Genomic DNA, 26,336 nt, shown 5'->3' with positions numbered 1-26,336 from the left:
CATAATACTTGGATAGCAGTCCTTAAAACCAAAAGTCTTCTGTTTAAATCCCAGTCCTACAATTTAGTGGCTACATTTATGGGTTAATGGATTTAACTTCTCCATGGTTTAGGGTCCTCATCATTAAAATGTGGATATTAACACCCATTTTATTAAGTGTTGGAAGAGTAAGATGAATTAGTGCAATTAGTTACCAATATAATAGTAGGTAGTAGGTGCTCCGTAAAATTTTATTTACTTACTTACCTGCAGTGTTGGTCTTTTCTATGTTTTCAAGTGTTTTCCTGCTACTCATGAACTAAGAAAAATACATAAGCAATGTGATGAGCTCTGGGTGTTATATGCAACTAATGAATCTTTGAACACTACATCAAAAACTAATGATGTACTACTATATGCTGGCTAATTGAACATAATTAATAAATAAGTGAAATAAAAAATCTTCTCTGGAAAAAAAAGGCTAAATCTCAGCATCTTGTCGTTCCATTTATGGTTATCAATTTTGAACATTTAAAAGTAAATTTATTCCCACGAAAAATGGCAGCATGGTTACAGCCTTGCAAAACCTTCCTCCTAAAACACAACCAATCCAAAGTGAACAGGGTAAAGAATATATCACCAGGTCTGCAACAAAGAGAAGAGCCCAGCCTTGTACTACTAACCTTAGGAAATGGTCAAAATGTAAAACCACTGAACCAAGTCAAAAGAATCAGCACATTTCTTTATCTCATGTAAGCCTGTCAAGAGTCTATCAAAGTAAATTTTGTTATTATCATTATCTTACAGATGATGAACAACAGTTAAGGAAGGTACCTAACAGCCGACTGCCAGGAAGTAGCAGAGCTGGAACTCAAACTGTGGCAGCCCAACTGAAAGCACACACTTTTAAGGACCACATTGTATAAGCAGGAAGTAACTTTAAAAAACAGTGGAAAAAGCCCCATATTATAGGCACACCTGTCACTTGGATTCCTACCAGCAGACCAGATATTTGTCTAAGGCAAAAAGGCTCCCTGCTGATTAGTGGTGATGAGACTTCTGATAGCCTGCGGTCCTGGCTTGCATCATCAGCTCAAGACATTAGCTGGACTGGGTCCTACAAAGTGGGTATGCCACTCAGGACCACCCCAGTTTCTATGATTTGCTAGAAGATCTCACAGGACTCAGCATATAGTTGTGTTCACAGCTGAGATTTATTGCAATGAAAGGATACAAAGCAAAATCAGCAAAGGGGAAAAGTGCATGGAAGAAGTTTGGATCAAACCAGGTGCCACATTCCAAGAGTCCCCTCCCAGGGTGTGCTTAATTCCTCTAGCAACAAGTTGTGACAGTAAATAAAAAGGATTATCTGACAGGGAGCTCATTAGAGACACTGCCAATGGTATTTACCGCTCTGTAGGCACTCCCTGCAAAGCATGTACCAGAATTCTGGACTCCCAAAAGGCAGGCAGGAATTAAGCATAAGTACATTCTTTGCATATTTTAGGCACAGTGAGCCACCGCTTTCATTTAGGGAAAGTTTTCCATCAGTCCAGGGTACCATTACTGCCATATTTCCAGAGAACACTAGAAGGGCCAACCTTGCAAAGAGGCTTTTCTAAGAATAGGCAATCTCGGGCCTACTCTGTACTCTATAGTGAACATGAAACACTTAACACCGTGATCTGAGTTTCCCTTCTATGACCCTGTAACATTGCCCCACAACATTCTACAACTCTTTATTTATAATTTTCTTATAATTTCCATTTCTTAACCTTTCTCTATGCCCATCAACCTACTCTATCCACTGAAATTTGTACTTATCAAAATTCAGTTACTTCTGAAAACGATCCCCTCTGAATTACTAACTACACAAGGGCAGACTCTCTGGTCCTCTGGAGAATCAAACAGAGAAGAAGGCATTGTGCCTGATGGTAGCCAAGCTATAACTTCCAAGCTATAACTTTATAGCAATTCAGTTATTTTCCCCTCTACCCCACCCTATGGCACCACACAAGACCTAATGATGAGCTTCCAAAGTTTGGTTAAGTTCCTAGAGGGCAAATAATAATGATCCATTAAAGTTCATGAAGTTGATCATTCAATGTACACATGTAACCATCAGTTATATGCAAGGCATTGTGTTAAAAGCAGTGAATAAATGTGAAGCTGAATTCAGACATACCCTACACTGATGGAGTATAGGTCTTCTGAGGAGGCATTTTTAAGTAACTCTCCCTTAAGATAAGAAGTGATCTAAATAAGCACACATAACCAAAGGGCAGAGAATACAAGCAAGGCCGTAAATATAATAGTGGATGAAATAGTCAAGGTTTCTTGACTAGAAGAATTACCAGAGAAGGATTTTAGGAGTTGGCATCAGAAAAAGGACCTGGCCAATACTAGCATATGTCAGTATGATGACATAATGTCAACATGATGGAAAAGAGTTGACATGGTTGTCAAAGGTTACCAAAGGAGCCAGCCACATGAAACTGGATGGGAGTTTCCTGATCCAGTGTGACTACTTAGTTCTTATTTACAAAATACTATGCACAGTATTTGATATCTCAAAGAAAAAAAAATTTCCTGCTCTACTGGCTTTTCAACATTCCCTTCATAGCCTGGCAGCATGAATTTTGCCCTGTTTTGTAGATAAAAATGGACACTATTCAATAGTTCACTGATGGGATAAAAATTTGCATAGGTCTTAGGTTTATTATTAGGAAATGCTAGAAATATATTCTGTGTCTACTAATCAAATAAGGTAGGATTCATTTTAGACAATGTAATAGGCTTAGAATCAACAATAAAATCTGATGAGTGATAAATTACAATAAACAAAAGAATATCCTCCATTTTTTTGTTGTTGTTTTGATTCAAGAAATTGAATTCTTCTGAATCTATTTTTCCAGGCATGTGTTGTAGGGTTGTTTTTTTTTTTTTTGCTGTTTGTTTGTTTCTTTGTTTTATGGAAGTTATACTTCCCAGGTTGACAGGATTTATTCTCATCATTAGAATATACTTAGTTTTTCTTTCTGACCTTTGCTTTTTCTCATTTACATTCTTCTCTCTTCCTTTTCTCCCATGTGCTCTTTCCCTCTCTATGCTAGCTTCTCTTAAACACTTGACCCATAACCAGGGATCGGAGTTCCAACATAAGTGGTGTTTTTGTAAGAACTTGTTTGGTCAGTTGGATCCTGATGTTATTATGGAGCAGGTATTTATTAGAAGTTGAAGAATATGAAGCATACTTTAAAAAAGAGAGAGAGAGAGATTTTATTTATTTGAGTGAGAGATGGATAGTGACAGAGATAGCGAGAGAGGACAGGGAGAAGAGGCTCCCACTAAGCAGGGAGCCCAATGTGGGGCTAGATTCCAGGACTCTGGACTCGTGACCTGAGCTGAAGGCAGACACTTAACAGACTGAGCCACCCAGGCACCCCAAGAAGCAGCCTTTTGTTAAGATTTTCAAGTTCATTTTAAGGACCAATGTCATGCTCAAATTAAAAGACTGTCCTTTCACTCTAAAAACATCTGAAGATTTACAATCTCTGTGCCCAGTGTCTGCTGAACTCAGACATATATATAGGCACACAGGTGACACACTTCATTGGACTGCCCTTCAACTTTCTCCAAAATTGTAATGCCAAATTCCCACTGGCTTAGTATGTCCAAAAACTGTGTTTGTTTCCTCAACTCTTTGCTTCATTACCTTAATTTTTCTCAGTACTACATTTATGTACACTCTTTATTTACTATTTTGATTTTCCAAAAACAAGTCTATTTTCATTAGCAATAAAGCAGCCCCAAACAAACATCTTTAAATAAGTTGAAGAAATTAGTCAACAAGATGAAATACTTCAAGCTGAAGTTCAATAGTAAATGCTGTCTGCATCTATCCAAGCACGCGGTCATATTTTACCTCTCTCTTTATTTTGTATTTTATTTATAGATAAGTTCCATTAAATGACTGACCTGTTCTTCACTCTATAGCATTTTAAAATTTTACAGCCTTATTATTTTTCATGAAGATCTGTAGTTTGGATTCACTATTTACCACAAAATAGATGACTTTTGCTCCTAAACTCATTATTTGTCCTTATTACAATTATAGAACTCTGAAATCGTTTCAGTCAGAGTTAGTTGTTTCTTACTTTTATTTCTAAAAGCAGAAATCTCAGCAGATGCCTTCTCTATTCTTTTCCCTTAAAATACAACTAAAAGATCTTATTTCAGTCTTATTCTGGAATGGTACAGTTCACTGAATTCCAAATGAAACTTAAGATATTTCCGTTAAAAGTCAATTCATAATTAAGCAATAAAAATTTTACTCCAGGATGACACATGCATTATAAGGCTATTTCAAAAACCTAAATATGTAGAAAAATCTACTTTGCTTTTTAAAGCAGGGAAAAGTCATACAGCTTTCTAAATTCAAAATCCAGAAGTAGTTGTGATTTTTTATGAAATTAATGCTAACTATTAATCTTATCAATAGCTTGAGGCCTTAATATAATTTTTTAATCTCAATTTTACTACTTTATTTAGAAATATTTTCTAGACATTTCTAGGTTTTGATACTTCTCCCGACATAAGCTCCAGAAAGATTTTTCAGACTGTTATTGCAGAGGAAAAAATTATTTTTCCTACTACCCTTCTAAGTTCTCTGGTTGAGGCTCTGTAAATTAGGCTGACAAAAGGCAGATTCACAAGAGAAAAGCATACAAATATATTTATACTAACATATAACTTTATATATTTAATATAATATTTAATATGGTTTTCATGACATGGAAGCCTTCAAAAGGAAAGGAGGACCTAAAGAAGCAGTTAAATCTGATCATTTTTATACTTGGTTTGATGAAGAGTGAAAAGTCGTAGGAAAATGGGACAGGGCAAAGGGATATGAGTTAAAGGTAGTAAACTGGGAGAAACATAGCAAGGCCTGTGCATCTGGAGTCCTCCTAGTCTTCAGAGATACAGATGTTCCCTTCCTCCAGGTGAAAGGAAGGCACTTCTCTCACAAGGGTCTTCTGATGGACTTGGGAGGAAGATCAGAAAGTCCTTTCTGTACACGCTGTCTCTCAAATTCTGTCAGCTTAAAATATTCAATATCCCAAGGTGCCATATTTGGGGGTAGCATGTTCTAAACCTCAGCAATGTGAAGTTGGATGTGCTAAAGATTAAATAACATAAGAGGCATTACCTCAAGCAGAGTCCCAAAGGAGATACAATGGAGTATCAGTCACTTGACTAACAAACTAAAAAAGATTAATACAGGTAACTTCTTAAAACTTACTATATCTTGGGCCCCAAATCTACTATAGAAATTTAAAATACATATCAACCCAAAAGATTGATAAGGCCCACCAACTAGATTTTTATATGGTGTTTAAAATTATTACCCAACCAAGCCCTTCACAGACAGCAATGTAGCCTTCACACTGCACAGAGCAAGTGGGGTGGGAAAGGGCTGTCACAGACACTACGATATGAATCACATGCTCCGTAGTTGTGCAAGGCAATGGTCTTCTACCCAACCCTCTATGAAGTTTTACTTTTTAATAATAATAAAAATCAAAAGCACAATTTTAAGACACTGTTATGCTTTACCCAGAAGGTCTTTTCTGTAACACATCAGTGTAATTATTGAAAAGATCGTATTATGATAAGAAAATAAGAATGTGAGGTAAATGAAACTGCTACTAATTTCCTTAATTTATAAAATGTTAAATACCACAGACTCCTTCCTTTATTTAAAAAAATTAAGATTTTGTAAGCAATGGAACATTTAATAGATTCTATTTATTTATTTGACAGAGAGAAACACAGTGAGAGAGGGAACACAAGCAGGGGGAGTGGGAGAGGGAGAAGAAGGCTTCCCACTGAGCAGGGAGACCAACATGGGGCTCAATCCCAGGACACTGGGATCATGACCTGAGCAGAAGGCAGATGTTTAACAACTGAGCCACCCAGGCGCCCCACAAAACCTCATTTTAAATATAGAGAGATTTTAACAGGAATTCAAGATATTATGTTACTCAAAGCTACTTAAATAAAATAAGTTAAAAATCACAGAGAAGTAAAAATAAGTTAATTGGATTAATACCTTCCTGGTAATACTTATTTTGTCTCTATCATGGAACTATTTAGCTTCTGAAGGAGAGACACAAGGTCATGTTTAATTTTGCTCCCCTAGTATTTAGCTTCTGGCAAAACAAAGCACTAAAAAACAGCTGAATGCATGAATGGAACAAAAACAAACCAGTTACCTGATTACCATATGAAAAACAGGACGTAGAAAATGTTTCAAATATGTGTTTAGGGGCATCTGGTGGCTCAGCTGGTTAAGCATCTGACTCTTAATTTCAGCTCAGGCCATGATCTCAGGGTTGTGCGACTGAGCCCCATGTTGGGCTCCACACTGGGTATGGAGTCTGTTTAAGATTCTCTCTCTTCTTCGCTCTCTGTCCCTTCCCCCACTAAAAATAATAAACAAACAAAGATGGACTTCGATCCCATGTTGTGTGTGGCCAGTTAATAAAGTATCAAGAAGAAAATAAAGAAAACAGGAAGAGGTGCCTGGGTGGCTCAGTAGGCTAAGCCTCTGCCTTCAGCTCAGGTCATGATCTCAGGGTCCTGGGATCAAGCCCTGCATAAGGCTCTCTGCTCAGCAGGGAGCCTGCTTCTCCCTCTCTCTCTGCCTTGCCTCTCCACCTACTTGGGATCTCTGTCTGTCAGGTAAATAAATACAATCTTTAAAAAAAAAAATCAGGCCAGGGAGTATTATTCCCCTCTGCCCTATCCTGGGAATGTTTACTCATCTAAATGTAAGGAAATCTTTTCACAAAGTGAAGAATGCTTCTGTGATATAAATAAATGCCATATAACGTCATTATTATTTAAGCAGAAAATGTTTAAAAGTACAGAACACAATATAGGGTACATGGTAAAGAATCAAAATGACACTTCTTTTCAAGTATGGGATAATGCTAAACAAGTTCATAAAAAAAGGTATTTTGAAATGTGGTATTCTGATGTTCAATTAACCACATGTATTTCCAGCTTTTGTGATACCATTTTTATTGACTCTGCCTTGATTCAATTAACAATATCTGTCTTGAATATCCCAAATTAAAGAATAGCTCTCAAACCCCAGCAACTGTAAATAGTGATTATTCTGGCTGAGGACCATTGATCAATGCAGATCTCTCTGAAAATGCTTTTTCCTTTCACTGCATCCCTGGGCTTTGTTTTCTTTGAAAAGATCTGAAGTAATAAAAAAAAAAAAAAAAAAAAAAAAAAACCTCATCATCATGGCTGTAATCAGTGAGACATTATTAGAAACCGAAGCCCAAACCTCTGGTAACACCAGAAACAAAAGACTATTCAGAAAGTTCAGAAAGAACTTTCAAGGGATAGAGCATGCTTCAGAAGGAAATGGGATTGAAAAAATAATCCACGTTACCACCTGCTATCCCAGAAAAATGGAGTGGAAAGTAGTCAAGACACCCTCCCCTGCCAAAAAAGTCTATATGCCTTCTTCCTTCCCGCTATCTTCTCTATCCTTCCTTCTTTTTTCTTCTTTTCTACTTTTTCTGTGATATAACTAAACATACAAGTAGCTTTACAGATACAGATACACTTCACTTTGTACAACAAAATGGCTCCTCATGTGTGTGAACCTATTATTTTTATAACAACTTGATCCTCTTCTTCTTGATTTGCCATTCGTGAGTTCAGTTTCACTCCTGATTGATCATTAATTTTGGATTTAGGCTTCTCTTCCTCTTAAATCCTTGGGGAGGTCACCATTTAAATAAATTTTCTGGTGACTGCCTACTGAATGCAAATACATCCCTTTGAGTGCTGGGACTTTATATAATCAGCCCCCATAAAAAAGCACGTGAGGAATCAGACCTCCACAATGAAGCTGGAGTAGCAGTAGAAAAACAATGTGACGTAGTTTATACTGGACTATCTTTTCATAAAATGCCTCCCTCTAAAACTGATAACAGCAAGTGCAATAAACATTCTGGATAATATGGGTGTAACTATGGGAAAGCCAGAGGCTAATTTGAGAAGATTAATAATAATTGTCAGAGAAAAAAAAAAAGAAGCCAAGCAAAGGAATCTTGAAGAAGAAAGGGGTGCTGGGACAGGATCTGCAATCTAGGAAAAGAGGAAGCCAGACAAGCAACTGGCACAGTTCTTCAAGATCATAAGGTGGGCAGGGACAAGCAAATGAGTTAAACTACAAGGCAAAGTACTGAATAAATATTGCTTTTCAAAAAATGGCATTAAGGTGATGAGAGAAAGGAAAAGGTTTCAGGTTCTTCTTATAATTAATTTAACTTACCTAGAAATATGTGGACTTTATAAATTTTAAAATCTGATTAGCCATGGGCAACTCAGTTGGTTAAGCATCTGACTCTTGAATTTGGCTCAGGTCGTGATCTCAGAAGTGTGCAACTGAGTTGAGCTCCATAGTGAGCAAGGAATATGCTTGAGATTCTCTCACTCTCCCTCTCCCTGCCCCCTGCCACACCACCATTCGCACGCACGCTCTCTCTGTCTCTCTCTCTCTCTTTCAAATAAATAAAAGATTTCAGAAAAATAAAATAAAATTTGATTAGCAAAAACAAGTGGGTTTTTGGTCATGTGTTTGTATTCAGAAATGTGTTTTGATTCACAGCAAAATGCTCTGGGACAAGAAAATGGAGGCCCCGTCTTATGAGGAGAAAATAGGTGCCTGAAGGAGAATCTGGGAATGAGTCAGCTGTTAACGCAGCTTTGGTTCCCAGTAAGCTCCTCTGTAACATGAAAGGATGCCATGCAAAGTTCTTGCTTGCTCTTGTTCTCTCATACTGAGAAGTAGCCAAAGATTATAAAACATTATAATGGTTTTACTTGCCCAATACAATCCTTGTGAAGAGCTTTTACAAATACACATTGTGTGTATATGTGTGTGTATGTGTGATACACTGTATTTTTTCAGAGTAATGTTTACACATTCAAATGAATTAAGTTAATATGTTTATTGCTATTGATTCATGTATCAAGAACAATAAATCTATATGACATTCAAAGAAAAAATTTAAAAGACCCAGGAAAAGAAGGATGAGGGTGGCATTTTATAATTGATCACAGCATGAAAATAAAGATCTCATTTTTCAAAAAAAATGTCTGTGCAGAGGAAGTCATGATAGAGTCTCTATGATATGAAAATAACTAACAGCAAAACTGATTCTCAAATATAGTAACATATGCATTTGACTATTATTTCTTAATTGATCCCTCCTCCATGGGTTTTATAACACTTCTGTTCAGCAAAGATGAGGCTGTGATCTGAGAAACTAGTCAAATATGGTCATAATCAATGAGTGACAATGGGATCTAAGTATCCAACCCTCTGAAAACCAGACAATTTTCTCATGTAGTCACTGATTCTAATATAAATAAATTCACTGATCTTCCTGAAGTAGACCTTCCATAATGGCTAAGCGTAATCAATTTGATTCTAGCTCTGAAAAACAGGGACTAGAATCCCATCCTACCAAGACTCCATTTTAATGTGTTACTTAGACTCCTTTCTGGTCAGGTTAGAGTCACACAGAAAACCATAGAAAAAGCCTTCTTATCTCAGCTTGTCAAAAATATTCTGTCTTGGGGCACCTGGGTGGCTCAGTGGGTTAAAGCCTCTGCTTCTGGCTCCGGTCATGATCCCAGGGTCGTGGGATTGAGCCCCGCATTGGGCTCTTCTCAGCAGGGAGCCTGCTTCCTCCTCTCTCTCTCTCTCTCTCTCTCTCTCTCTCTCTCTCTCTGGCTGCCTCTCTGCCTACTTGTGATTTCTGTCAAATAAAATAAATAAAATCTTTAAAAAAATATTCTGTCTTCTGTATTCATTTATTATGAGAGATAATTCTTTTGGGGTTGTCATGGCCTCTACAATATTGGAATTGGGAGAGGCTTATAAAAATTAAAATTCAAGAGTCAGTGCATTTATATTCCATTAGTTACCTGGTGTATATATCTCATTCAAAGTCCAAATTCCTCTCTCTTGTCATTGTCATCTGATGACCTCACTTCCTATTTTACTAAGAAAATAGAAGCAATGAAAAACTGAACTTCCACACGTTCTCACTATCAAACTGACCTATCTGCATCAATGCCCAAATACTCAGCCTTCCTCCCATGACCATGGATGAACTGTCTGCTCTGGATAGAGGTCACTCCTGCTTACCCAAAGATTTTTGTGCCTACAACTCTCCTATTCCTTTTTTTTTCTTTTTTCTTTTTTTTAAAGATTTTATTTATTTATGTGACAGAGAAAGAGAGATAGTGAGAGAGGGAACACAAGCACGGAGAGTGGGAAAGAGAGAAGCAAGCTTCCTGCAGAGCAGGGAGCCCCATGGGGGCTCAAACCCAGGACCCTGGAATCATCCTGGGATCATGACTGGAGACAAAGGCTGATGCTTAACAACTAAGCCACCCCGGTGGCCCATCTCTCCTTTTTTTTAATCATTAATTTTTCTCAAACATCTATGGGATACTCTTTAACATTAAAACATTCTGCAATACCACCCATCTAAGAAATTATCTTCCCCTGGGGCACCTGGGTGGCTTAATCGGTTAAGCGTCCAACTCTTGATTTCAGCTTAGGTCGTGATCTCAGGGTTGTAAGATCAAGCCTGGCATCAGGCTCTGTGCTTAGCATGGAGTCAGTCTGTCCATCTCCCTCTGCTCCTCCCCCTGTTCACTCTCTTTCTCTCTCTCAAATACATAAATAAAATCTTTAAAAAAAAAACAAAAACAAAATAAACTACTCTCCAGTATCCTAAATATGCTCATTTCTCTGCTCTCTTTGGTAATAAAAAATCCATATTTTTAGAGGAAAGTTTTTACATTTTGGGTACCTAATGACTTAGGAATCCAATATGCTTAATTTATATGATAGAATATTCCCTCTTTCTTACTATGATTCCTACCATTCAGACACGAGCTGAGATCTGATAATCAAGTTTCTTCCTTCAACCAAGCTTCTCTCTCATTTGGCAGTGCCCAAGACATTTCAATCATAAGTTAAATAACAACACAATAATATTCAAGGCAGCACAGAATCCAGCTACTATTTTTATACTTGTATGATTCCACAATAGCACACCAGAAAAATTTTTTTCTCCACAAATTTTAGCAGATATGTCTTAAGTAACTACTAAGAAACAAAATTTGAGGGGTGTGTTTGCATTTGTCCATACTACCATTAGAATACTATTATCTCTCACCAATATTTTTTAATATAATGTTGAAAATAAATCATCCCAATATAAGCATATATATAAAATATCTACTTTATTTAACATACTAAATATGTTTCATAGTAAATATATTTAAGCATAAGAAAAAGAAGATATCCCTTAATTAATTTGTCCTTATAAAATATGAACTTTATTTTTATAGGAAAAAGGATTTTTTTCATGCAATCTCACACATTCAGCTAAATAAAATTCACCCAATAAAAATAATTGCCTGATCAGAAGAATTAAACAGGAAAGAGAATTATGCTGTTTTCTTCTCTTACTAGGATGAACAATTACAATCCTGGTTTCAATGTTTAGAAAAATCTCAAATCATTCAATCAGATGTAAATGCCAGTTGAAATTAGATTCTTCCTTTAATCAATAATGTCTTGATAATGAACCGCAGAAGGACAATGAAATTGGTTCCTATTCACACCAAATTTTGTGGTTATTCTTTATTGACTCCAAAAGAGATTTCATGTCAAAATTTGATTACAAATATAAACAATGTAAAAATGTTCTAAGTATATACATACTTAATGATTATTTGTAAACAGGCTATAAAACGCATGTATTTCTAAATTTAGCTTCGTGAGTTGAACTGAATGTACACCCTGGGCTACAAAAATGAAAGAGAGTACCATCTACAGGCAAACACTGTTGCTGGCGTTTGGTCCCTGGATGCGAAACCAGAAAAGCTTGTATGGAATGTAGACATAGGACAGTGTAACATATTGGCAAAATGTTGCATAACCCTCGGCTTTTTTAAATTATTTTTTATCCCCGTTTATTTGCAGAATTGCCTTTAACAGTCATCGAGTTCAACCAGTTCACTTTGCAAATTAGGAAACTGAAATCCACAATCATTCTAGGATTGTCCTAAGGTTACCCAGGGAAAAATGAAAGAACTGTATGGCACCCAAGTTCCTCACTCTCTCACCAAAGTAATTAATTTCATTCATTTTAGAAAAGGTGCTAGATACAACAGCATAATGTGCAAAACTATTATTCTACAGTGTTTAAAATAATTTTGAGTTTTGAAAATTATGGTGTATCTTTTCTTTACAAGCCACAGAAGCTACAAAGTAAAAGTGCGTTTTCATAATATATTTTCTGAACTATAACTCTTTTTAAAAGCATGTAAAATGATTTTCATAAAGTCTAATTTATGTCTTGTAAAATGTGTTTATTTGGCAATAAGTCTTTTCAAGATACAGAAATTACAATCTCTTTCCACAAAAGTTTTGCTAAATTAGTTACCTGTATCTTTAATGCAACTATTCATTCTTTTGCATTAAAAAATAAGTCTACTGAAGAGGGAAATATAGCTTGGTACCAAGTATAGCCTGAATGTGGCTGATTTTTAAAATCTTATTCTAGCAGGTAGCATCTTACCTGAGTTAGAAGAATAGGATAGGATAGAATATTGAAAAAAATATGTTAGAAGAAAAAAAAAAAAAAAAGACAAAGATACCCAAAACAAAAATGACTCAGGCCAAGGTTCCAATATCTGAATCATAGGAGTTCCAAAAAAAAAGGAAAAGAAATCATCAAAGATATAATTCAAGAAATTTACTTTCTGGGGCTCCTGGGTGGCTCAGTGGCTTAACGCCTCTGCCTTCAGCTCAGGTCATGATCTCAGGATCCTGGGATGGAGCCCCACATCAGGCTCACTGCTCAGTGGGGAGCCTGCTTCCCTTCCTCTCTCTCTGCCTCTGCCTCTCTGCCTACTTGTGATCTCTGTCTGTCAAATAAATAAATAAATAAAATCTTTAATAAAAAAAAAAGTACCTGAGTTTGCAGAATTAAAAAAGTCTACTCACTGAGAGCTCAGCAAAATAGATAAAAATAGCCCTACATCAAGATATACCATCAAGAAATTTCATAATATTGGAGATGAAAAGATTCTATACACTTCTGGGGGCAGGGGAAGCAATTAAAACATAAAGGATCAAGAGCCATAATGCCTTTATTTCTCAATAGCAACCCTGAAAGCTATACATTCTTCAAAGTAAATGTAGATATCTGTGAAGAGTTGGGGGTGTTAAATAGCATTTACACAGGCTTACCATAAATATGTAAAATAATGATTTCATCAAAATTACTGTATAACTATATTGGGAAAATTGAACAATAGAAAGGAAGTCACTGAGGTTCGTAGGGGAAAAGGACAAGAACAAAAGAGCTAAATCTTCATAGTTTGTGGTGTGAGATCAACAGGTAATACCTAAAACTAAAACTAAGAAGTGGCAATATAATGACATTATTTATCATTTACCTGAAGGTAATTAGCAAATAATCAGCTTAACAATGTGAAAATGGTTGCCTGTGTAAAGACCAAATTGGGAAAGACACATGTATATAGGCAGACTGTTATTTTCATAATAAACCTTGTAAACCTACCGCATTTGTTAAATACTTGTATAACTTGGTTAAATTTTCAAACCAAAATGTACCACATAAACCCCCTAAACATATTTATATGACAAAATGGGTGTGGATTTCTACAAAAGAATTTCCAGAGTCCCAAAGTGTTTATCAGTGTAACTCTCTGGATCTGAATGAGGTACTAGAAGGTTCTCTTCTGGTTGACATGTTCTTTAGGTTGTCCTATGTTCTGGTGTGTCCAGAACAGTCCTATTTTAATGTGTTGTGCAGGGTGATTATTAAAATTACCTCTTTTTACTCTCAAAATTATCCAAAATGGGCAAAACTATTTGGTCAGCTGAATATTACTCTCACACCTCCATATATTTGCACCTGCTATTGTCCTTACTTGACTTCCCTCCCTAAATGTGCTCCATCATGTTCCCATTCAAGCGTTATTCATCAACAGTTCCTTGAACTACAGACTTCTCCCCCCATCCCTCATTGCACCACATATACAACTTCAGAGTAACAAGATTCTCACTATATTGCAGCTGTTTACATTTTTGTGAGAACATGAGTTCCTGCTAGCAGAGATCATTGGCTCTCTGTCTTAAACTGTCCAGCACTGAAGAAAGGGGTTACAAATAGGAACCCACACAATTCTCACTGAGGGAATGGAGTGAATGAATTTGCCACATTATATAAAACCTAATTGTTAGATATTGTATTCTTGAAAGTCCTGTCATTATGAAGGATAGTAACAATTCAGCTCTGATAAGATTTAACCCAACCATTAAAAAAAAAAAGTATCACCTTACACCAGTTAGAATGGCCAAAATTAGCAAGACAAAAAACAACATGTGTTGGAGAGGATGTGGAGAAAGGGGAGCCCTCTTACACTGTTGGTGGGAATGCAAGTTGGTGCAGACTCTTTGGAGAACAGTGTGGAGATTCCTCAAGAAATTAAAAATAGAACGTCCCTATGACCCTGCCATTGCACTCCTGGGTATTTACCCCAAGGATACAGATGTGAAAAGAAGGGCCAATGTTTATAGCACCCAATGTTTATAGCAGCAATGGCCACGGTTGCCAAACTGTGGAAAGAACCAAGATGCCCTTCAATGGATGAATGGATAAGGAAGATGTGGTCCATATACACTATGGAGTATTATGCCTCCATCAGAAAGGACGAATACCCAACTTTTGTAGCAACATGGACGGGACTGGAAGAGATTATGCTGAGTGAAATAAGTCAAGCTGAGAGAGTCAATTATCATATGGTTTCACTTATTTGTGGAGCATAACAAAAAGCATGGAGGACATGGGGAGTTAGAGAGAAGGGGGTTGGGTTAAATTGGAAGGGGAGGTGAATCATGAGAGACTATGGACTCTGAAAAACAATCTGAGGGGTTTGAAGTGGCGGGGGGTGGGAGGTCGAAGTACCAGGTGGTGGGTATTATAGAGGGCACGGATTGCATGGAGCACTAGGTGTGGTGAAAAAATAATGATACTGTTATGCTGAAAATAAATAAATGAAAGAAAAAAAAAGTGCAGGCATAATTCCACTCCCATATTCAAACTACAGAATGATAATTTGAGATTACAAAACTGTTAGATGAGTTTGAAGATCTCTACTATTACTTAAGTTCAAACATAACATATTGCATGTCTATTTCAACAGCTACAATAAATTCACAAATTATTTTAGCATTATAGTCAGATGAATATAACAAGCAAATAATTAGATGTTTTCAAGTTAATAATGAAATGTATGAATGTCTTTACAAATCTTTCCCTATAAACTGAACTCACATTTTTACCTTGCCCAGTTTCACATGAGAATGAATCAATTCATAAGGAGAGTTGAGCTAAAATGACTGAAGATACATAAAACAGTCCTTTTTTAAATTCCAAGTTACTACCTTTATGGACTAATCACACATATTCTCAAAGTTTTACACCCATAAGAATCATATGGAAACACTGGATAAAAAAAGTTCCCAGGACTCCATGGGACCCACAAAACTGTATTTTAAAAAGTCATGAGGCAGGTTCAGGATGGCAGTGTAGGGAGAACCTGAACTCACTTTTCCTATAGACACACCAAATCTACAGCTACATATACAACAACTCTGAAAAAGACCTGAAAACTAGCTGAGCAGATCTTCCACAACAAAGGATAAAAAAGCCAAACTGATATGGGTAAGAGAGGCAGAGACATAGTCTTGCAGAAACCACACCCCTGAACAGCAGGCCACAAGCAGATGGGATCTCACAAACACCTCACACATCCCTGAAGTGATGGGTTCAAGCCCCACCTCAGTTATCCCAGCCCTTGGGGTCTTCACTTGAGAGAGGAGCCTGCCAAACATCCGCTTTGAAACCAAGTACTACATCCAGGATACCCAATGAAATTCTTGGGATGTCTGGATGTCTCAGTAAGTTAAGCATCTGCCTTTGGCTCAGGTCATGATCTCGGGGTCCTAGGACTGAGCCTTGCATTGGGCGCCATGCTCAGCAGGGAACCTGCTTCTCCCTATGTGTGCCACTCCCTCTGCTTGTGTTCTCTCTCTCTCTCTCTCACAAATAAATAAATAAAATCTTTAAAAGAAAAAAAAGGAGGGCAGATGAAACTCTTGAAGGGGCATATACAGACTCACTCACCCTGGGATCCTAGTGCAAAAGCATCAGGTTGAAACACATCTAGACCATAAGTGAAGGAGATTCATTGGCTAATCTTAAAGCATCTGCCAAAGGGGCAGTGGTCTATTGGAACTATCTCTGGGGACAGAGGTGCTAGAAGTATGATTTCAACCTCAATAGTGCTGGCCCTAGAAGACACCATTTTTGTACCCTCTAATCTCTCTCTACCTCATTAGCACTACTTCCCAGCCCCCTACACTCTCCTGTGACCCTGCCCTGCTAAACCTGGTTGGCAGGCTTGTCCTGGTCCAATGTTCCCCCACAATTATGCCCTACTAAACCTGGCAGGTGGGTAACCCCAACTCAGTACTACCCCCACAGTCCTGCCAAAGCCAGCAATAGCATCCAGACCACACAGAGGACTCCCCTTGAATGCCTGGAACTGGTGGCCAGTGGGCTTTATGCTTCTGGGCCCTACAGAGATGAAACATCAGAGATAGTTCTTGGCAGGCTATCTCCTAGAGGTAACCATACAGACAGCGTACTGAAACATACCACCAGTCATCCTGTGACCACTCCTTCAAGACTGAAAACGATATGTTTCACCTAATACATAAGAGTCAAGGCTTGACTCTTGAAAAAGACTTGACCTTGAAAAAGAGTCAAGGCTCCTAGATGGCTGTCCATTAAGTGGCCAACTCTTGATTTCACCTCAGGTCACGATCTCAGTGTCTGGGATCAAGCCCTGCATTGGGCTCTGTGCTCAGCTTGACATTCTCTTTCTCTCCCTCTCTGATCTTCCCCCTGCTCACATACTTTCTCTCTCTCTCTAAAATAAATAAAATCTTTTTAAAAAAATTAACAGAGTTAAGCAAACTGAAGAAACATAGGAGTGTGTTCCAAACAAAAGAACAAGATAAAACCTTACAGAAACAAAGATAAGTAAAGTACCTGATTAAGAGATCATAAAGATGCTTACCAATCTTGGAAGAAGAATGGATGAACACAGAGAACTTCAAGTAAGTGATGGAAAACAGAAGAAAGTGCCAAACAAAAGTTGCAGAGCTGCGGAATACAATAACTGGAGTCAAAAATACACAAGAGTAGGTCAAGAGAAAACCAGATGAAGCAGAAGGAAGGACCACTGACAAAGAAAACAGGGCTGTGGTACTCACCCAAGGAGAGCAGCAAAAAGAAAAAAGAATTTGAAAAGGTGAAAACAGCTTATGGAACCTACAGGACATAAAATGGAACAACATTCTTCTCATAGTAGTCCGAGAAGGAAAAGAAAGGGAAAGAAAACCTATCTGAAGAAATAGAGGCTGAAAACTTCCTTATCCTAGCGAAGGAAACAAACATCCAGATCCAAGAAGTTCAGAAATACCCAACTACAAGGAACCTGAAGAGATCCATACCAAGACCATTATAATTAAAATGTTAATTAATTTTAATGAAATAAAAGTAAAAGACAAAAAGAGAATCCTAGAAGCAGCAAGAGAAAAATAACTTGTCACATATAAGGGAAACCACACACGTGCGAAGATGATATTCGCAAATGACACTGCAAACGGCTGATATCCAAGATCTATAAAGAACTCCTCAAACTCAACACTCAAAAAACAGATAATCATGTCAAAAAATGGGCAGAAGACATGAACAGACACTTCTCCAATGAAGACATACAAATGGCTAACAGACACATGAAAAAATATTCATCATCATTAGCCATCAGGGAGACTCAAATCAAAACCACATTGAGATACTACCTTACACCACTTAGAATGACCAGAATTGACAAGACAGGAAACAACAAGTGTTGGAGAAGATGTGGAGAAAGGGAAACCCTCTTACACTGTTGGTAGGAATGCAAGTTGGTGCAGCCACTTTGGAAAACAGCATGGAGATTCCTTAAGAAATTAAAAATAGAGCTATGCTGTGACCCTGTAATTACACTACTGGGTATTTACCCCAAAGATACAGGTGAAGTAAAATAAGAGTCATCTGTACCCCAAAGTTCATAGCAGCAATGGCCATAGTTGCCAAACAGTGGAAAGATGCCCTTCAACGGATGAATGCATAAAGAAGATATGGTCCATATATACAATGGAGTATTATGCCTCCATTAGAAAGGATGAATACCCAAATTTTGTATGAACATTAATGGGACTGGAAGAGATTATGCTGAGTGAAATAAGTAAGCAGAGAGTCAATTATCATAGGGTTTCACTTACTTGTAGAGCATAAGGAATAACCCAGAGGATATTAGGAGAAGGAAATGAAAAGTGAATTGTGGCAAATCGGAGGGGGAGATGAACCAGGAGAGACTGTGGACTCTGAGAAACAAACTGAGGGTTTTGGAGGGTAGGGGATGGGGGTTAGGTGGGCCTGGTGGTAGGTATTAAGGAGGGCATGTATTGCATGGAGTACTGGGTATGGTACATAAACAATGAATTTTGGAACACACACAAAAATTAATTTAATTTAATTTAAAAATTAAATAAGTAAATCTTTAAAATAAATAAATAAGTAAAAATGTCAAGTGTGACATCAAAAACATAAAACATATGTAGCCTGTAATGTAGTAGTAATAAGTGCGTAAAAATGTAGTAGTAAAACTATAGAGTTTTAGAATGCATTCAAACTTATTTGGCTATCAACTTAAAACAGACTGGTATAGATACAGATAGATTGATATGTGTAAGCATCATTGTAGCCACAAAACAAAAAACAACAGCTAATACACAAAAGATAATAAACAAACTGAGGGTTTTGAGGTAAAGTGGTGGGGGAATGGGTGAACCTGGTGGTGGGAATTAAGGAGGGCACATATAGCATGGAGCACTGAGTGTGGTACATAAACAATGAATCCTGGAACACTGAAAAAAATAAAAGAAAATTAAGCTGTTAAAAAAAAGATAATGAGAAGGGAATCTAAATATAACACTTTTGGAAAGTCATCAAACCACAAGGGAGGAGAGCAAGAAAAGAAGAAAGGAACAGAAAGAAACTATATAACAGCCAGAAAAACAATTAACAAAAACAACAAGTAAATATCTACCTATAATTAACATAAATTCTGTAACAAAAAGACAGAGTGGTTGAATGGATTAAAACAAACAAACAAACAAAAGACCCTTCTATTTGCTGCCTACAAGTGACTAGCCTCAGATATAAGGACATACACATACTGAAACTAAAAGAAAAGAAAAGGATATTTTATGCAGATTGAAACCAAAAGAAACCTGGGCTAGCTCTGCTTATAGCAGAGAAATAAACTTTAAGACAAAGAATGAAATAAAAGAAAAGAAAGGGCATCACATAAGATAACAGGATAAATCTGGCAAGAATATATAACATTTATAAATATGAATATGCTCAAATAGGAGCACCTAAATATGTAAAGCAAATATTAACAGACCTATGGGATAAATTGAAGACAATAATAAGAGAATTTAATACTCCACTATACACAGAATATTCCATTTAAAAGCAACAAAAGACACATTCTTCTTAAGTACACATGAATATTCTCCAGGATAGATCATAATTTGGCTGCAAAACTAGATTCAATAAATGTAAGAAGATGAAGTTATATAAAATGTTTTTTTAGACCACAATGATATAAAACTAGAAATTAAACACAAAAAGAAACCTGAAAAAAGTCATAAATATATGAAGAACCAACATGCTACTGAACAAATGACTCAACAAAGAAATCAAAGGAGATATAAAAAAATACCTTGAGACAAATAAAGATTATAATACAATATACCAAAACCTATGGAGTATAACAAAAGTAGTTCTGGGAGGAAAATTCATAGTAAGGTAGGCAACCCTTAAGAGACAAGAAAAACCTCAAATAATCAAACATTACACCTAAATAGCTAGAAAAAGAGGGGGGAAATGATGCCTCAGTTAGTACATGGAAGGAAATAAAGCTCAGAACAAAAATCAATGAAATAAAAACTAAAAAGACAATAGAAAAAATAAAGAAACTAAGAACTGGTTCTTTGGGAAAAAATTTAATTGATAAATATTTAGCTAGACTCACCTTAAAAAAGAGAAGGCTCAAATAAGTAACATCAGAAATTAAAGAGGGGAAGTTACAACTGATACTAAAGAAATACCAAAAAAATCACAAAGGACTATTATGAAAAATTATATGCCAAGAAATTGAACAACGTAGAAAAAAATGGGTTAATTCTGGGGCACCTGGGTGGCTCAGTGGGTTAAGCCGCTGCCTTCAGCTCAGGTCATGATCTCAGGTTCCTGAGATCGAGTCCCGCATCGGGCTCTCTGCTCAGCAGGGAGCCTGCTTCCCTCTCTCTCTCTCTGCCTGCCTCTCCGTCTACTTGTGATTTCTCTCTGTCAAATAAATAAATAAAATCTTTAAAAAAAAATGGGTTAATTCCTAGAAACAGAATATTTTAAGACTGAATCATGAAGAAATAGAAAATCTGAATAGACAGATTACTAGCAAGGAGATCTGTACACTAAAAACCTATAAGACACTAATGAAAGAAATTGAAGAATACACAAATAAGTGGAAAAATATTCTGTGCCCATGGATTTAAAAATTAATATTATTAAAAGGTCCATATTATCCAAAGCAATCTATAGAGTCAATGAAATCTATTTAAAATCTCAATGGCATTTTTCAAAAATATAGAACAATCCTAAAATTTCTATGGAACCGCAAAAGAACCCAAAGCAATCTTGAGAAAGAAGAACAAAGCAAAATCATACTCCTTGATTTCAAACTATATTACAAAGCTACAGTAACCAAAATAGTATGGTATTGGCATAAAAACAGACACATAGATCAATAGGACAAAATAGAAAGTCCAAAAATAAACTTTTGCATGTATGACCAATTTATATATGACAAAGGAGTAAATATATAATGGAGATAGGAGATTCTTCAATAAACAGTATTGGGAGAACTGGACTGCCTATGCAAAAGAATAAAACTGGACCACTATCCTACACTATGCAAAGATTAACTCAAAATGTAATAGAAGACTTGTATGTAAGACCTGAAACCATAAAATTCCTACAAGAAAAAACAGGCAATTATCTCCTTGTCATTGCTCTTCACAAAAATTTTTTTTTGGATCTGACTCTAAGGTAATGTCAACAAAAGCAATAATAAACAAAATGTGCTTACACCAAACTAAAAACCTCTGCACAACAGAGGAAACCATCAACAAAATAAAAGGGCATCCTACTGAATGGAAGAAAATATTTGCAAATCATATTATCTTACAAGGAGTTAATATCCAAAATATATAAAGAACTCATACAATCCAATTTAAAAATGAGCAGAGGCTCAGAATAAACATTTCTCCATACAAATGGCAAAGAGGTACATGAAAAGAAGCTTGACATCACTAACATCAGGGAAATGCAAATCAAAATCACAATGAGTTATCATGCTAACATCTATCAGAATGGTTGCTATCAAAAAGACAAGAAATAACAAGTGTTGGTAAGGATATCGAGAAAAGGGAACCCTCATTCACTATTGGTGGGAACGCAAATCTGTGTGGTCACTGTGGAAAACAGTATGGAAATTATTCAAAAAACTAAAAATAGAACCACCACATGATCCAGCAATTCTACTTCTGGTTATTTATCTAAAGAAAAGTGAAAACACTAATTTAAAAACATACACGCATCCCTACGTTCATTGCAGTATTATTCACAATACCAAAGAGATGGAAAAAACCAGTGTCTGTTGATGGATGAATGGATGAAGACAAAATCTCGCTCTCTCTCTCTCTCTCTCTCTCTCTCACACACACACACATAGGAATACTATTCAGCCATTAAAAATCAAATCTTCATTTGCAACAACATGGATAGAACTTGAGAGTATACTGAGTGAAACGACTAAGAGAAAAAGACAAACACCATATGATTTCACTTATATGTGGAATCTAAAAAACAAAACAAAACTGAAAGATGAAGAGAACAGATTGATGGTTGCCAGATAGGAAACGGATAAGAGGTGGGGTATGTGGGGGAGAAAAGGGTTAAAGGGTGCAAACTTACAGTCATAAATACACAAATCATAGAGATGTAATGTACAGCTTGATGATTATAGTCAATAATACCATATGTATATTATGTAACTTTATATAGTGACAAGGGAAACTAGACTTATTGTGGTGATCATTTCACAGGGTATACCAATACTGAATTATTGTCATACACCTGAAAGTAATATAATATTATATGTCAATTATGCCTCAATTCAAAATTTTTTTAAAAAATCACACCACCCAACTGATTTTCAAGTAGATGACTTTGGGACCAAACTGTGAGAAATCTTGGAAGTTAATAGGACACCTTAAAAGTAAACATAGGCTCCAGGTCCACTATAAACAATTATTATTTATTACCAAGTTCCCAGGAATCTATGTTATAGAGATAAATAGAGGAACAAAGGATACTACTATTAAGTCCAAAACTGATAAACCTGAGATTTGATGCCATTATAAATATATCCCAAGTATATAGGTATGCATTTTTTTAAAGATTTTATTTATTTATTTGACAGAGAGAAATCACAAGTAGATGGAGAGACAGGCAGAGAGAGAGGGAAGCAGGCTCCCCGCTGAGCAGAGAGCCGGATGCAGGACTCGATCCCAGGACCCCGAGATCATGACCCGAGCCGAAGGCAGCGGCCTAACCCACTGAGCCACCCAGGCGCCCCTAGGTATGCATTTTTATGTTATATATATATATTATACCTCAGGTATAACCATATGTTTATTATATATTATAAGTATTACTTAGATATTGTATCTTTTTATATACATTATATATCATTTCAACCTATTATTATCCTTCTCAGGTATAAATATGTATATTTGTGTGTGTGTATATATGTATATATTCATATTATATGTATATAAGGAAAACAAAAAGACATGACTAAATTCAACATCCATTTATGATAATAACTCTCAACAAACAGGTATGATATATATATACACACATATATATACAAACACAAAGACATATAAATAATATATACATGTACACATATACAGATACACACACACACACAAAATATACACATATACACCTTAGAAGGATAGTAACAGGTTGAATTATCTGCAAATCCAGTAGAATAAAGACTTAGATGTAAAACTGAGTTGGTTTAAGGAAAATTTTTAAATATAGCTATCTTTGCATGACTGTGAAAGAACTATGAGTACATGTTTCATATTCACCCCACATACAGCTATGATACTATATATGAAGCTGAAGAAATTCCTTCTTTAAAAATTGAAACCTAGGGGTTCCTGGATGGCTCAGTTGTTAAGCCTTTGCCTTTGGTTCACGTCATGATCTCAGGTCCTGGGATTGAGTCCCACTTCTGAGCTCCCTGCTCAGGAGCTCTCTGCTCCTCCCTCTCCCTCTCCCTCTGCCTGCTGCTCACCCTGCTTGTGCTCACTCTCCCTCTGTCAACTGAATAAATAAAATCTTTTTTAAAATAAATAAATAAATAAATATTGGAAACTACATAGGGAACAAAGGCTCTCAGAGTGAGAAATGTGCCCTACATAGGTCCTCCTCATCTTCCAGTTCAGGGTGGGATAGCAGTAGTACCCAGGCTGACTGTTTCTTTTCTCCCCAGGGAGACATGATCTGCCCAAATGCACACCATTGTGCCAATGCTATTAGAGGTACAGAAGCTAGTAATGGCAGAGGAAACTCATGCTCACCAAATTTAATAATCAACCTCCTCCTTCCAATAATAAATGTGAACAACTGAGAATTTCCAGTTACATTTAAAACCAACAACAAAAAAGAAAAAGGCCAAAATGAGTAGAGGACAACTGATTCTGGAGGGAACAAATAATTTCGGTAAGAGAAGAGGACTTCAAAACCATTCTCATTAATATTGTAAGAAAGACTTAAGAAGATATCCATTTACAAAGCAGAATAGGCTAATATGCAAAAAGGGAATAACAAAATAAGAATCCAGAAAAAATAAGGATACAATTATCAAAATGAAGGGAAAAATTAAAGGGAAAATTAAGGGAAAAAATTAGTTGAGTTGGAAGAAAAAAAAAGAAGTCTCCCAAAATGTAAAGCAATAAAACCTAGAGATGAAAATATTTTTTTTAAGTCAAGAATAAGATATAAATCCAAAAGGTCCAGCATCCATCTAAGGAGGATCTTTAACAACAGAACAAAGAAAACCTGGGTGGCTCAGTGAATTAAAGCGTCTGCCTTTATGATCTCAGGGTCCTGGGATCGAGCCCCACATCAGGCTCTCTGCTCAGCGGGGAGCCTGCTTCTCCCCACACTCTCCTCTCTGCCCACCTCTCTGCCTTCCTCTCTGCCTACTTGTGATCGCTGTCAAATAAATAAATAAATGAAAAAATCTATCTTTTAAAAAAAGAACAAAGGAGCAGAAATAATCAAATAGTAGAAGAAAATTCTTAGAGCCTAAAACAGGACCCTTCAAAATGTGGTTCACCAAAAATGAAAAATAACTCAGAAACACGACCTCACTAAAGGTCAGGACATCTCAATGGGTGCTCCTTTTCAATTCTTTTCTCTGGATCCTCTTCTCTTTGTATGGACATGAGGCCTTATTATTTTCACTTCTTTCCTTTGTCTCTGCTATATTTCACTCATTCACTAAATGATCTCATCTAAACTCATCATTTTGGAGAGTGCTTGGTTGGCTCAGTCAGAAGCCATCTGACTCAATTACTGCTCAGGATCATATCGAGCCCGCTGTCAGGTTCCACACTCAGCAGAGAGTCTATTGGAGGATTCTTTCTCTTTCCCTCTGCCCCTCCCTCCACTTGGGCACTCTCTCTTAAAAAACAAAACAAAACCACACATACCTTAAAAATAAATAAATAATGGACTCATTACTTTGAATGTCGTCCATATATTGATAGCTCCAATTTTATCTGTCCATTCACAATCTCTCCACAAAACTCCAGACATCAAATTGATTTCCTTTCTGCAATCTAAACTACATTTCAAATATATTACATCTACAATAGAATATCATCTCAATCCATACTCCAAACTGCTCATCTCCTTGTCTTCCTGTCTCAAAAAAGAGAACACCATTAATCCAGTTGCTCAGGCTACAAAATCACGGCTCATGCTGAACTCCTCTTCCTCATATTCTACCACCCAAGGTCAACATCTAGCACGGATTTACAAGAACGGTATGTCCAAGAAGAACATGAATTCCCTAACACTACAAAGGAGTTGCATCCTCTCTCCTACCATTCACTGCCCTGTTTGTACTAATAACATCTCTCATTCAAAGCAATGCAGTTTTTAAGAACATGAGAATGCCTCTCTTTGTCCATGGCATAAACACTGCACATTCTACAGTAAATGATACTCACATGCTATTTCAAATGTTGAGAGTATTGGTTTCCATTCTCAAATTATCAAACTATAAAAAACTTAATTTACTAAATTAATTGTAAATTCTATAAACCTTGAAAATGTGAAAGTAATGCAAAACAGGCAGTAACAGGTGGAAGTAGATGTGGAGGAAAATATGAGGACAATAAATATCTGACTTACTCAGTAGGAAATCAAGAAACACTGTCAAAAATGAATAGGTCAAGAAATAGAATTTTTATGAAGGTAAATAAAAAAAGAATTTTTTTAATGAACTGGCAGGAAGTGGGAGTAGGGAAAGAAGACAAGTCTAAGTGAAATTAATATCTCATGCCACAGATGGGAAACAATAGCGATTTTTAAATTGATACATTAACAAATAAAGTGTATGGATATTATTTAAGACTTGAAATTAAACTCCAGAAAAACTAACCATAAAATCACTGGAAATAATTACTTCCGATGAGTGGTAATGAAGGTGAGTGTATTGAACCTTGCTTTTCAGTTAGCATCCTCGTCAGTGTTTGAATTTTTATTATGGCACATATTGCTGGCATAGCAATTATATAAACAAATAAAAATAAATATATTACTAAATAACAGAGCAAATGATCACATCTAAGCTAGTTTTATGTCTACATTTTC

General features: G+C 36.4%; 1 protein-coding gene across 4 annotated transcripts in view; it reads right to left on the bottom strand.

Moving 5' to 3' along the window:
• The window catches only part of EPM2A (EPM2A glucan phosphatase, laforin), a 234,122-nt gene that overhangs the window by 110,547 nt on the left and 97,239 nt on the right, over positions 1–26,336 (bottom strand). The window lies entirely within an intron of this gene.

This window comes from Mustela nivalis, assembly GCF_964662115.1.
Source record: "Mustela nivalis genome assembly, chromosome: 5".
In the NCBI taxonomy this organism is placed as follows: Eukaryota; Metazoa; Chordata; class Mammalia; order Carnivora; family Mustelidae; genus Mustela; species Mustela nivalis.
This window is presented reverse-complemented; position numbering and strand designations above follow the sequence as displayed.